Source organism: Tupaia chinensis, unplaced genomic scaffold, assembly GCF_000334495.1.
Source record: "Tupaia chinensis unplaced genomic scaffold, TupChi_1.0 Scaffold000093_1, whole genome shotgun sequence".
Lineage (NCBI taxonomy): Eukaryota > Metazoa > Chordata > Mammalia > Scandentia > Tupaiidae > Tupaia > Tupaia belangeri.
The window spans coordinates 6,684,450-6,697,452 of NW_006159555.1; positions in this window are offsets into that span (position 1 = coordinate 6,684,450).

The following is a 13,003-nucleotide window of genomic DNA, read 5'->3' on the forward strand; positions in this document are numbered from 1 at the left end:
GCGTGATTTTTAAGCCACCGGGTCCGGGACACGAACCGCGGTCGACTACTTGGGAGTCCAGCGACATAGCCATTACGCTAACTGCTGGTTCCCAATAATACTCTTTTTTAATAGAGAGAATAACCCAAACAAATCTGTTTTTAAAATCTGTTTCAAGTTTGCCTTTAAGATTTTTATGATCTAAGTAGCTTTGAATAATAGAAATATAATAAATCCAGATCCAGAGATCCAGTCACTCAAAAGAGTAAATATGAATGCTTCGCTTATTAGCTATGATTTTTAGGAGTGGACAGCACCATAGAGATATAGAACCTTTAATCTCATACAATTAGAATCTGAAATTTTCCAAGTGAATCTGTCATTATCTACTTTAAAATAAAATTGTCATAAAAACTTAAGTTATCTGGATACCTTGGGATATCCAACTGGGTTATGGTTAAGGCTACTGGATTCCGTAAGGCCCACTATAATTTGAGTTCTAGACCCAGTGACTTGAGAAACACAGTAGGTGTTTGTGTGCCCCAAATCTTAAAATGAGGGAGAAATGGAGCAGAATGAATTGCAGTCTGATCATTTCTCCCTGAGAGTCCTTTCCCGCTTTCTTTTATCTCTCTCTGGTGAGTGCACATACCCTCTGGCAAAAGGTAGAAGGCCACCCAAGGAGGAGTATGGTCTTCAGTAAGGTAACCACTCTTCCTGTGACCTGTAAGGGAACTAGGAGAATCATTTCCCTGACCTATGTGCTCCAGCTTCCTATTCTAGTGAGGACTAAAATTTGGCTGAAGCCAACTGATGCAGCAGGCCAATAATTCATTGATATAATCTTCCTGAAACATGGAGCAAAGTAGAAAAGATAGCAAGTGGATCTGGAGAGACAAAGGAAAAGAACACACTACAGTAAGGAAGGTTATAAATCACAACTTCTCAAATTAAAGAGAATGACCACATGATCCAGCATTCCACTTCTTGCTCTTTATCCAAAAGTATTGAAATCAGCATTTCAGAGATGTCTGGGTCCAGTCTGGTGGTATAGGCAATACCAAACTGAACTCCGGTCCTGAAGGCAACATGACTAACCCTGATTTCAGATCCCCAAGTTTACCTGAAAACATGCCAAATGCATGCACAGAGGCACAGAATCCTGATGAGCTGATGGGCTGGAGAAAGGGGGTTGTAGTACGATGAGCCCTGTTGAAGTGCTTCTCTCTCTCTCTGGACTTCTCTTGTGCAGATGTGCTCATGGTCAAAAATGATAAATACATTTAAAAAAATTATGCCTCTTTTTTGGTAATATTTTCTAATTGCTCTTCAGCCCTTTTCCCTAAGTTCAAGGAGAGCCAAGCCAGGACTTTGTTGGATATATATATATATATAATTTCCAACATATATATATATCCAATATATATATATATCTCCCATATGTATATATATTTGAAATCACTATCCGTGCTTATAAATTTTTAACTCTCTGAGGATGACTTTATTAGGAGTATACAACATAAACATCCTTAACTTGGCAACTCTCATTATCAAATGAATCAATTTACTTGTCCCTACAAAGATTTTCTCCTTCCTTTCTAGAGTCTAATGAGAAAATGTTTTTTTTTTTTTTTGTCATATCCAAAGTCCCCTTGATCTCATCATTTCTAGACCTACAGAATTTTCTTCATCACCATTTTTATCTTGCTAGATCTAGTGTTCTTCTTTTCCTGTGTATCAAACTTCTTATAACAAGTATCCTCTGGACATTCTGTACACTTAGTCAATTTTCCTGACCATCTTCTTTGAAAAAAAATATTTTTTAGCCTATTAGCTCTTCCTTTGCATCTTTCCTATCACTTCCTGCTATGTATTCACCATTCAAATGACTTACCTTAAAATTATAAATCCAAACATCTCAAGCGTTTTTTCTTTATTTTTCCATAATTTGTTTTATTAAGTTCTAATATCCATACAATAAAATAAAATACATATAATCAGTGTTCAGTGTTTCCTTTCTACAGTTATGTATACCAATGAAAACAAGATATGGAACATTTTCATCAACATAAAAAGTTCTCTTAAATGTGAATTCTCTCCCTCCAGAGGAATAAATTTCATAATTTATTTAAACACAGATTAGTTCTGCTTGTTTTTAGATTTCATATAAATGAGATCACAAATTATATATCATTCTATATCTGATTTGTTGACTCAATATATTGGTTTTGAGATTTATGATCTCAAAAATCTTTTGATGTTATATATATATTTATATTTCTTGCATCTTTTACTGCTGTGTATAATTTTTTTGTATGATCATACCACTTTTAAAAATAATTAATTAATTAATTAAAATTTGACCAGGGATGGACAGAGTGAGAGAGATAGAAAGTGACAAAGCCAGCCACCAGGTCCAGGACTCAAACTGTGTTCAGCCTTGTGGGAGTCCAGTGCCCTTAACCACCACGCCACCTGCTGTCCTCAGATCATACCATTTTTAATTTCTGTACTTGTTTATGGGTATGTAAGTTGTTCCTTATTTTAGGCAAGTATGAATAAATAAGACTACAATGAATATTTTTATAAAAGTCATTTTGTGAATGTATATTTTCATTTATCTTGAGTAAATATTAGAATAGAATTTCTGGGTCATGGAGCATGCTTGCATTTAACTTAAGAAAAACCTGTGAGGCAGTTCCGCACATAAATGGTTATACAATTTTACAATATAATTTACACTATGTGTGTGTGTATGTATGTATATATATATATATGTATATATGTATATATATACATATAGTATATATATATATACATATATATGTATATATCTTTATTTTTAAATTTTTTTGAGAGAGTTTTTTTTGCTATAGGGCATGTGTTTTCATCAGAGAGAGAGAGAGAGACAGAGAGACACAGAGAAAGAGAGTGACTGAAAGCAAGAAATCACATCCCCAGGAGGGATGGCCATGCTGCAATCCCTTCTCCATTCTTTTGGGATTTGGGGCACACACACACACACACATACACACACACACACACACACACAAGCCCAGTGTGTGTTTTAGGCCCCCATGTCCGGGATTCAAACCGTGGTTGGCCATGTGGGAATCTAACAACATAACTATTATGCCATCTGCTGATCCGGATTTACACTATATTTTTACACTGACATTTTTTAAAGTAATTATAGTTGCTCCATGTTCTCAGTAACATTTGGTATTGAGTTTTACTTTAACTATTTTGATGGATGGTCAATGGAATTGTTTTGTTCAGCTTTCTCTGAGAATAAATAATTTTGAACACTTTTTAATGTAGTTTTCTATTCATACATTTTGCAGTATAAAGTTTCGATTCAAAAACATATTCGAGGGGTTGTTTATCCCTTTGTTGTTGATTTGTAGGCATTAAATACCTTATATGAGCTCTTTTGTCAAATGCATGTAATATGATTATTTCTCTATCTGTGGCTCACTAAATAGTTTTCTCAATAGGGTCTTTCATGAGGAAAAATTTTAATTTCAAGAAGTTCACATCATTGAATTTTTATTTTATGGTTAGTGCTTCTAATGTTATGTCTAAGAAATCATTGCTTCTTATAAGGCTTGCAAAGATATTATCCTAAATATTCTTCTAGAAACATTATAGTTGAGATTTTATGTTTAGGTCCATGATGTATCCCAACCAATATTTATGTATGAAGTGAAGTCAGGGTTGAGATTTCTCTCTCATATGAATACCTATTTTTCTAGCACCAAAATATTTTCTCTTATCATTGAGTGAACAAGGCAACTTAGTAAAAATGCAATTAAACATGTATGTATGAGTCTATTTCTGACCATTCTTAATTGCTGAATTTATCTATTTTTAGACTAAGACCACACTCTTGTTAAATATCACTTTACATAGTATGTCTTGAAATTAGGTAGTTCACTAGAGTAGATTAGTCTTTAATCTTGTTTATCAGAATGATATGAGGCTATTTAGATTCCTCTAGTTCTGTATAGTTTTTAATATCACCTTTCTAATTTTTGTAAAATATTTTTCTATGATTCTTATTGCAACTGCATTGAGTCTAGTACAGATCAATCTGGGTAGAATAAGTGTCCTAATAATTTTAATTTTCCACATGAACATATGAAATATTTTAAAAAATTAATTTTAAATTTCTCTAACCCTATTAAGCAATACCTTTTTGTTAAATTTATTACTAGGTATTTAAAATGATTTGATAACTTTAAAAATGGTATTTTTTTCTACTTTCATTTTGAATGGTCCTGGCTAGATAAATATACTTTTTTTTTTACATTGTGACCTTATTATTTCTCATGTATCTTTTATTCATTTATCTATTTATATCAATTTATTAAATAATGTCATCTGCAAATAGGCAGTTTTACCTTTTCCTTCCTGATGTCTATGCTTTTTATTTAATTATCTTAATTGTCTTGACTTATTACACTGGCTAGGATTTCCAGTACAATGTTAAGTAGAATTAGCTAACTGATACTGTTGACTTATGTTTGACCTTTTGGTAAAACGTTCAATGTTTCATGGTAAAGAATTTTATTAGCTGTTAGGGCTTTGTGGTTGACATTTACATGATTGAAGTGTTTATTTTGTGTATAGCATACTGATAATATTTTGAGTGCAAGCTGCACTGAGGCACAGTGCTAAAATGTGATACTCTGTGACAGGCAATTTCACATGGGAAGGTTACCAGTTCAAATTCAAAGACCTCCTTGAGTATAGCAGGCACATACTACCCATGATCTGGGGCTAGCTGAAAGCTGGAGGTGGACTGAGGTGTTGTAATTTCTCTCTCTCTCCTTCATGGAAGAAATAAAGAAAAAAATTAAAAAATGCATGAATAAGGTTTGAACTGGTCAACTTTTTAGGCAGTTGTTGAAATGAGTATGATTTTTCTTCCTTACTCTGTCGATGTCCTAAATTACTTTGATCGCTTTAAGATGTTAAACTAACCTTGTGTTCCTGAGATAAACTCCAATTAATTATGATATAATATACTTTTAGTATATTTATGCATTACATTTGTAAATATTTAATTAATTTTTGTGGTTATACTCACAAAGGATATTAATCTCTATTTTTATTTTAATACTTTTATAATACTTTGATAAGAGGCTTTTACTAGCTTCATCGAACAGGTTAAGAAGTATTCTCTCCTGCTCTATATCCTAAAAATATTTTTAAGACTGGCATTACTATTATTTTATTTACTTTGAATTAAACTACTTCCAAGTTTAGTTCTAATACCATGGTTCGAGTCCCAGACCTGGTGACTTGAAAATTATGCTGGGCATTTGTATGTGCATATCTAAAATCCCAAGAAGAGAAGGGAGAAGAAGAGATTTCTGCTTGGACATCCCAAATGGGGGGTGATTTCTCACTTTCCCTCTCTGTCTCCAGAGAGCACACATGCCTTATGGTGAATAAACAAAACAAAACAAAACAAAACAAAACAAACATTCACACATTTTAAATTGCTTAGTTCAAAGGCAGAATGTAAAAAATAAGTTATATAATATACTGCTAAAATTATTTCTAACTTAAAAAAATACTTAGTTCATTGTTTTAATTATTTAAGGAATATACTTTATGACAAATATAATTTGTATTTTTCTAATAGTTAAAACACTACATGGGTATGGATTTGATAGTTTATAATGAGTAAAAAAATATAATTTTTTTAAGTTAAAAACAGTCCAAAATATTAGTATATAACCTTTAGACATATTTCTTACAGTAGCAATTCTATATATCCCATTTAGCTTGATAATATACAGGGGGTGGGGGACAGCAGTTAGCGTAATGGCTATGTCGTAGTTGACCGCAGTTCACGTCCCGGACCCGGTTGCTTAAAACTCACGCTGGGCGCGTGTGTGTGCTTGCCCAAGATCCTGAGAGGAGAATGGAGGAGAAGGGATTGCAGCGTGACCATCCCCCCTGGGGGGTGATTTCTCGCTTTCTCTCTCTCTGTCTCTCTCTGTCTCTCTCTGTCTCTCTGGAGAGCGCACACGCCCTATGGCAAAAACCTCTCAAGAAAAAAAAAAAAAGAAATCATTCACTTGGGTACCCTCTGCACTGCTTTTTGTTCTTCATTCTGTGGTTTTAATACCATCAAATTCATATTTTAGTCATCCCTCAAGCCAAATGGAGCCTTTTTCTCTAAAGCCCAGGTTAAAATGTTTGTCTTGATGTATGCTATTTTACTTAAAAGCTGACCAATGGTGGTAACACAGCGAAAAAATTAGTCCCTAGTAGCAGATTTATTATGACTAGCTCTATTTGGTTCCTGACAGGATGATACTCTAGTTCATCAAATTCTTTGATATGGTATTTATTGCACTTTTATTTATTTATTTATTTTTTGAGAGTTTTTTTTTTTTTTTTTTTGAGAGGTTTTTCGCTATAGGGCGCGTACACTCGCCAGGCAGACAGAGAGAGACATAGAGACAGAAAGCGAGAAATCACCCCCCAGGGGGTCACGCCGCAATCCCTTCCCCATTCTCCTCTCAGGATCTTGGGCACGCATGCACATGCGCCCGGTGTGAGTTTTAAGCCATCGGGTCCGGATGTGAACCACGGTCGACTACGTGGGAGTCCAGTGACATAGCCATTATGCTAACTGCTGGTTCCCTGCACTTTTATTTTTTAAGAGAGATTTTTGCTACAGGGAATGTTTGTTTGCCAGAGAGAGAAAGAGAGAGAGAGGTCACGCCCTGGGGAGAAGGCCATGCCCAGATCCCTTCTCCTTCATTCTCCTCTTGGAATCTTGGGCATGCACACACAAATGCCTGGCATGTTTCAGGCCAGTGGGTGGACCAACAGTTGGCATAATGGCTATGTCGCTGAACTCCCATGTAGTCAACCGCCACTTGAGTCCTGGAGCCGATGGATTAAACTCACGCCAGGCACATGTGTGTGGGTACCCATGATCCCAAGAGGAGAATGGAGAAGAAGGGATTGTGGTGTGGCTATCTCCCCTGGTGGATGATTTCTCACTTTCTGTCTCTCTATCTCTCTCTTTCTGGTGGGTTCACACACCCTATAGCAAAAACTGTTCAAAAAAAAAAAAAATCAAGTCACTGGGTTTGGTACTTGGAGTATAGTTGGTCACGTAAAGTCCAGTGCCTTAACCACTACACCACCTACTATCCCCTTTTTGCATTTTCAAAGATGATTCCATACCCTAGTTTCCTTAATTATACATGGGGGTCTTGCATTTGCTTATTTATTAATTTTTTTACAAATACAACTTAATTTTATTTTCCTGAAATAGAAGTTATACATACCAAAAATATTAGCTCAGGAGAGCTGCCATGTAGCTCCTTATTATTTAAAAATGTATAAGTGCATAACTTTTATCCAAAATAACAAGAAAAAAAAAGAAAATGGAGATATTGTGGAAGTAATTGCCATGAATTTCAAGAATTTTGGAGTGAGGTACTCTTCCACTGAAAGAAAGTGATAAGTGGACTTGTATGAAAGTGAAAGACTTCAATTAAATTTCACCTTGATAGAATGCCTCAGGGTGTTAAGTTCCACAGGTAAAGTAAAGGGTCAGGAATTGACCCTTGGGGAAACCAATCTTTAGAGTTTCATAAAGGTCAAAGCAGTTCACCTCAAGGTTGTTTCTTAGTGGCTATTCTGGATCATTGTATAGTAAATTTGATAGAGTGTGCCATTTGAGACACCTAAAAATATCTACCATAAGATAGAAAAAAATCTGCCAGAAAGAAGTCAATATGTTGATAACTTATAAACAGAAACTGAAAAAAGCGCTTTCCTTTTTTGCATTTCACGCTTCATGTAAAAAAAAAATTTTTGCAGTGGAAAAGATTTGGGATGTATAGTAATTATTTCAAGTATCTTCAGTGTTAACTTTTTATGTGTATTGGGTTGTTGGAAAAGTCATATGGCATTTTTGAAGAAATAAATAGAAAAAATACGCCTTGACTTTTCCAACAACCATATAACTATCTATGTCTAGATAGATAGATGATATGCACATGCACACACATACACACAATATGCTATTTGCCTTTTCTAGCTGTTTATTGTAGTTTGTTTTATTTAACTAGATGGTGAGTGCTCACCCGAGAGAGAGAGCAAGACAGAGCATAAAACAGAGAAAGTGTCTCCCATTAAGAACAATCATGTTGTAATCCCTTCCCCTCCATTTCTCTCTTCTTTAGGGATTTTGGGTGTATACCCATATGCATATGTGTGTTTCTCAAATCACAGGGTTTAAGACTGGAACAAAGTGGTTCCTCAAGGAAGATTCAGTTGCCTTAAAAATCAGGTCACAGAGATGACCTTCTAAATGCCTATTTTTAATCACCAGGTGCAGTGGCAAGCACCTTTAATCCCAGCAATTTGAGACCCTGAGGCTGGAGGATTGTGAGCTCAAAGATGATCTTGGCAACATGGCAAGATACTTTGTCTAAGAAAGAGCTGACTAAGGTGGTAGCACCTGTAGTGCCAGATGGGTGACTGAGACAGGAGACTGGTGATATAAAAAGGCCCCATTGTTATTTTTTAAAAAAAGCCTATTCTGTATATTCTGCCTGTTTATTTGACTTAATAATTTGATTTCTACAATGATAGAAAAATTATGTGTATCATTGAGTAATAGACATCAAAATAGTAGATTTAGAGCAATAATAACAATAAAATTCAACATCAAAATATTTCTTCTTAAGAATTCTTCATTGGAAAAGTGCTTGCACATCCATGTTTATTGCGGCACTTTTCACAATTGCTAAGACATGGAACCAACCCAAATGCCCCTGTATGGATGAATGTATTGAAAAACTGTGGCACATATATTCTATGGAATACTATTCAACCATAAAAAAAACAACAAAACCCTGGCTTTTGATAGGAAGTGGAAGAATATGGAAGATTTACTGCTGAGTGAAGCAAGCCAGGCTATGAAGGAGAGACACTGTGTGTCCCCATTTAATATATATCGAGTGTCCGCACTCTATAACTGAAACTGACAGGCTAAAGGATGTACAAACACAAGAGATGGGTGTGAATGCCAGATGTGGTGTGTGTGGAGAAGTGGGGCCTGGGGAAAAACATTTGGAGGAGGTATACAGAGACAGCATTGTTGAGACAGGGAGGTAGTATTGTTGTATTTTGATCAACTGGACCAGGGAGAAATGGTCACATATTGAAATGATCACCTCGTAAGCTAAATAATGTGATTGAATGTATTAAAAAATGTAAAAAAAAACCCAGAAACAAACAAACAAACAAAAACAAAATAAATAAATAAATAAAAATAATTAATGAATGCAAAAAATATATATATTTCTTCTTCTGGTTCCATAGTTTCAGAATGACAGAAAATCACTGAGTAGATTCCTGATTTCTGCAAGCCAAAAGACAATGAAGTTGTAATAGCAGGTAGCAATCTGTTACCCTAAATGAATGATAATCCTACTGAAATGGATAACCCTTTGCAGCTGATGGAAAGATCAGTGGAGAAACTAACACATAGGTTTATATTGTTTAATCAAACTCTCACAAATCAGAGGCCTTACCCTGTAGACGAGGACAGCGTCATTTTTCAGTTAGTCCTGAAAGTGGTTTTTCTCCAGGTTGGAGATTACTGTTTATTTCAAGAATATTAAAGTGGTTGACTTTCATTTAAGGTCTATGAAATATGAAAAATATGCACCAGACATTAAAACCACACTCAGTGAAACTTGCTACCCACACCAATATTCTTATGGGTTCTGAAACTTAGTGGACTAAAAAACAAGTTCCTCTATCTTCCCAGTCATTCCTTCATAGCCCATGAAAGAGAAAAAACAGTGATAATTCCGTATTCTGTTTAAATTTTAATATTTTCACTTCCTCTATCATTCTGCTTTTCCTTTTTTTTTTTCCCCCTTTAGAGGAGGGAGAGTTTATGGAATCAAATGCACACATGTTAAATGAAATTTTTGTTTTCAAAAAAAAAGCACAAAATAAACTGAAAACGGATTAAACATTAAGGGAATGTTTTTTGTTTATATTTTTGCCATAGGGTGCATGCATTCGCTAGAGAGAGGCAGAGACAGAAAATGAGAAATCACCCCACAAGGAAGATGTTCTTACTGCAGTCCCACCTCCTCCATTGTCCTCTTGGGGTTTTGGGCACACTTGCACATGTGCCAAAGTGATTTCAAGCTGCTGAATCTGGAACTTGTACAATGTTTGGTCATGTTAAAATCCAGCACCCTAGTTGCCGTGACACCTGTGGGCCCTAAGGGAATTTTTTTTTTGTGTGTGTGTGTGTTTTGCTATAGGGTAAGTGTGCTCACCAGAAAGACAGAGACAGAGAGACAGAAAGTGAGAAATCACCCCTTGAGGGGATGGCCATGCCACAATCCCTTCTCTATTCTCTTCTTGGGATCTTGGGCACGCATGCACATGCACCCGGCGTGAGTTTAAGCCACCAGGTCCGGGACTCAACCCGAGGTCGACTACATGGGAGTCCAGCAACATAGCCATTACACTAACTGCTGGTCCCAGGAATAATTTTTATATATCAATGTTGGATCTATAAATTAGATGATTAAATTGCCAAACAGATAATCTAGGTCCAGACTTTTCATTTATTATCTTAGGCATAATGCCAAACTTCCTTTACATGTATGAGGCGACATCTCTAAAAACTATATTCTTCTGTTGACATCTCTAAATACTATATTCTTCTGTCTCTTTCATGGAAGAAATAAATAAGTCAACTTTAAATAAAAGACCAATTGTAAGGAAATTTTAGTATTTAATAAATCATGAGATTTTAAAAATTAATCAGTTTGAAGGAAAAAACAGAATGAATTACCTGGATTCAAAAAAGAATATGTAAAGAAAAGGTGACCTAGTTACAACTTGCGGGATGAGCAAAAGTAAAAATTTAAAGCAATTTGAAATTCTAAACCTATGCATCTTGAAATATGATACCTAACAATGCACCACTAGATAAGCTAATTTCATGTAGTTGGTGGGGGAAAGAGCTGCATTACCTTTTAGACATTGAGTTTGAGTGGAAACAGAGGTGATTTTTTTCAGAATATCTTCAACTACTGTGTCTCCCATCCATAAAAGAATGAAGTGTTTCATCCTTTCACTGCTCATGATATCACGTATATTATTCTACTGAAGCTCTTTTCCTATTGGGAATAGCTCTTCATCTCAGTGTCTCTTACGCTGTTTGATAGAACTTGATATTCAGATTGTTTGACCCATAGTAGACATTCAATACATATTTATTGGATAAAAATGTATTGAATAATATACATGACACAATTGAAGCTATGTAACATGACTCCAACACAAAATAATTTGAAATTATCTTCACATTTTTAGTATCAGCAGAATGGAATCTGAGTGTCTCATAGGGGTGTAATAGTGAACCTAGCTTTGCATTTCTAATAATTGTTTTTTCATAAAGGATTTGAATAAATTAGAAAGGGCTTGATAAAGCATGACCAAAGCACTTAAAGGACTGACAACTAGATTCTTATGAGGAAAGATAAAATGAGTTTGTACAGATTAGTTTAGGAAAGAGAAAGAGACAACTATTTTAAAGGATTTATAAAGGTGATAATTAGGTTTTCTTTTTTTTTGTACCATTCATCTCTAGAAGAGACAGAACAGGAAAAAAGTTTAAATTATAGTAAGAGATTGGATTAACATTCCAAAGAGAAAATTATCTGTGTGTGGCTAAAAGGATGCCAGAAATATATTATTTGTGCCTCATTTTAAAATAAGATAAAAAAAACTGAATTAAGTAATTTTTCCAGAGAGCTTTGAGAACATACCTGACTTGAAAAATAAGCACAAAACAGATGATAAGAATGAAAGAATATGTTAATGGTTATTGGGCTTGTTATTTCTTAGTCATCCTGTAAGCAAATTATTGTATACATATGAGCAAAACCAATCAACAAATGAGAGTATTATGTCCATATTAGTCTCAATATAATTACCTTCTTATTTAATAGACAGCCATTAACTCCACAGGCTCTTAGTACATAACAGGGTTTGTGAAGAATAATGAATACTTTTAGAAACCACACCATAAACCGAAGTAGAACATAATATTTTTGAGCTGAATTTCGTTATTGTTTGAACAAGTTTTTCATGCACTGAAAAAGAATCAAATGCAAAAAGGATAACAATAAAATTGTTTTCTTCAACCGCTATTAAATTCTCTTCCACAACAGTACACCTGTAAGAACAAGTGCAATTTCCTTAAGGTGTCATAAAAGGGCCTTTATATCTTTGTGTCTACCCACTTTCCCAAGTGGGAAAGACTAGTTTAATCTGCCTTTTTTTTCTCCCCAAGAATAAACACCTCCCAATACATATTCTGCCCCTAAAATATCAACTATTTTATAAAATATCTCAGACATCTTGCATGTAAATTTTGTTATAACTCATTTTTTGAGTTTATTCCATTTCACCACTGTAATATAATTTACATCACTATTGACAGTCTAAGACTTTTCCAGACAATAACATAATACGAGAAATCTCTCCACTTGTATTGACATAATTTGGTGAACAAATGGACATATGAGTAAAGGCCACAGGCTCAGGACATAGAGACTACTCTGAATTTTTACTTTTTAGTGAAAGAAGCTCTTGACCTTATATTTGAGGCACGTACCAGATTTTTCCTAAAGCAATGTTTTTCTTTGAGTAAATGAGTCTAAATATTACCATGTACTATGAAATATTTATTTTTTTGAATCTTTGAGAGAGATTTAATAAGATATACAGTAAAAGGGTGGCTAGCTCATGGCCTGGTGGTTGAGGAGGATGAATTTCATGTGGCTGGCTGTGTGGCTTGAGTCCTGGATCTGGTGGCTTGAGAAGCATGGGTGGCATGGATATATTTGCATGCATGCCCAGGATCCCATAGTGGGGGAAGAAGTGGAGGAGAAGGAATTGTAATATGACCATTCCCTCATGGCAGGTGCTTTCTCATGCCCCA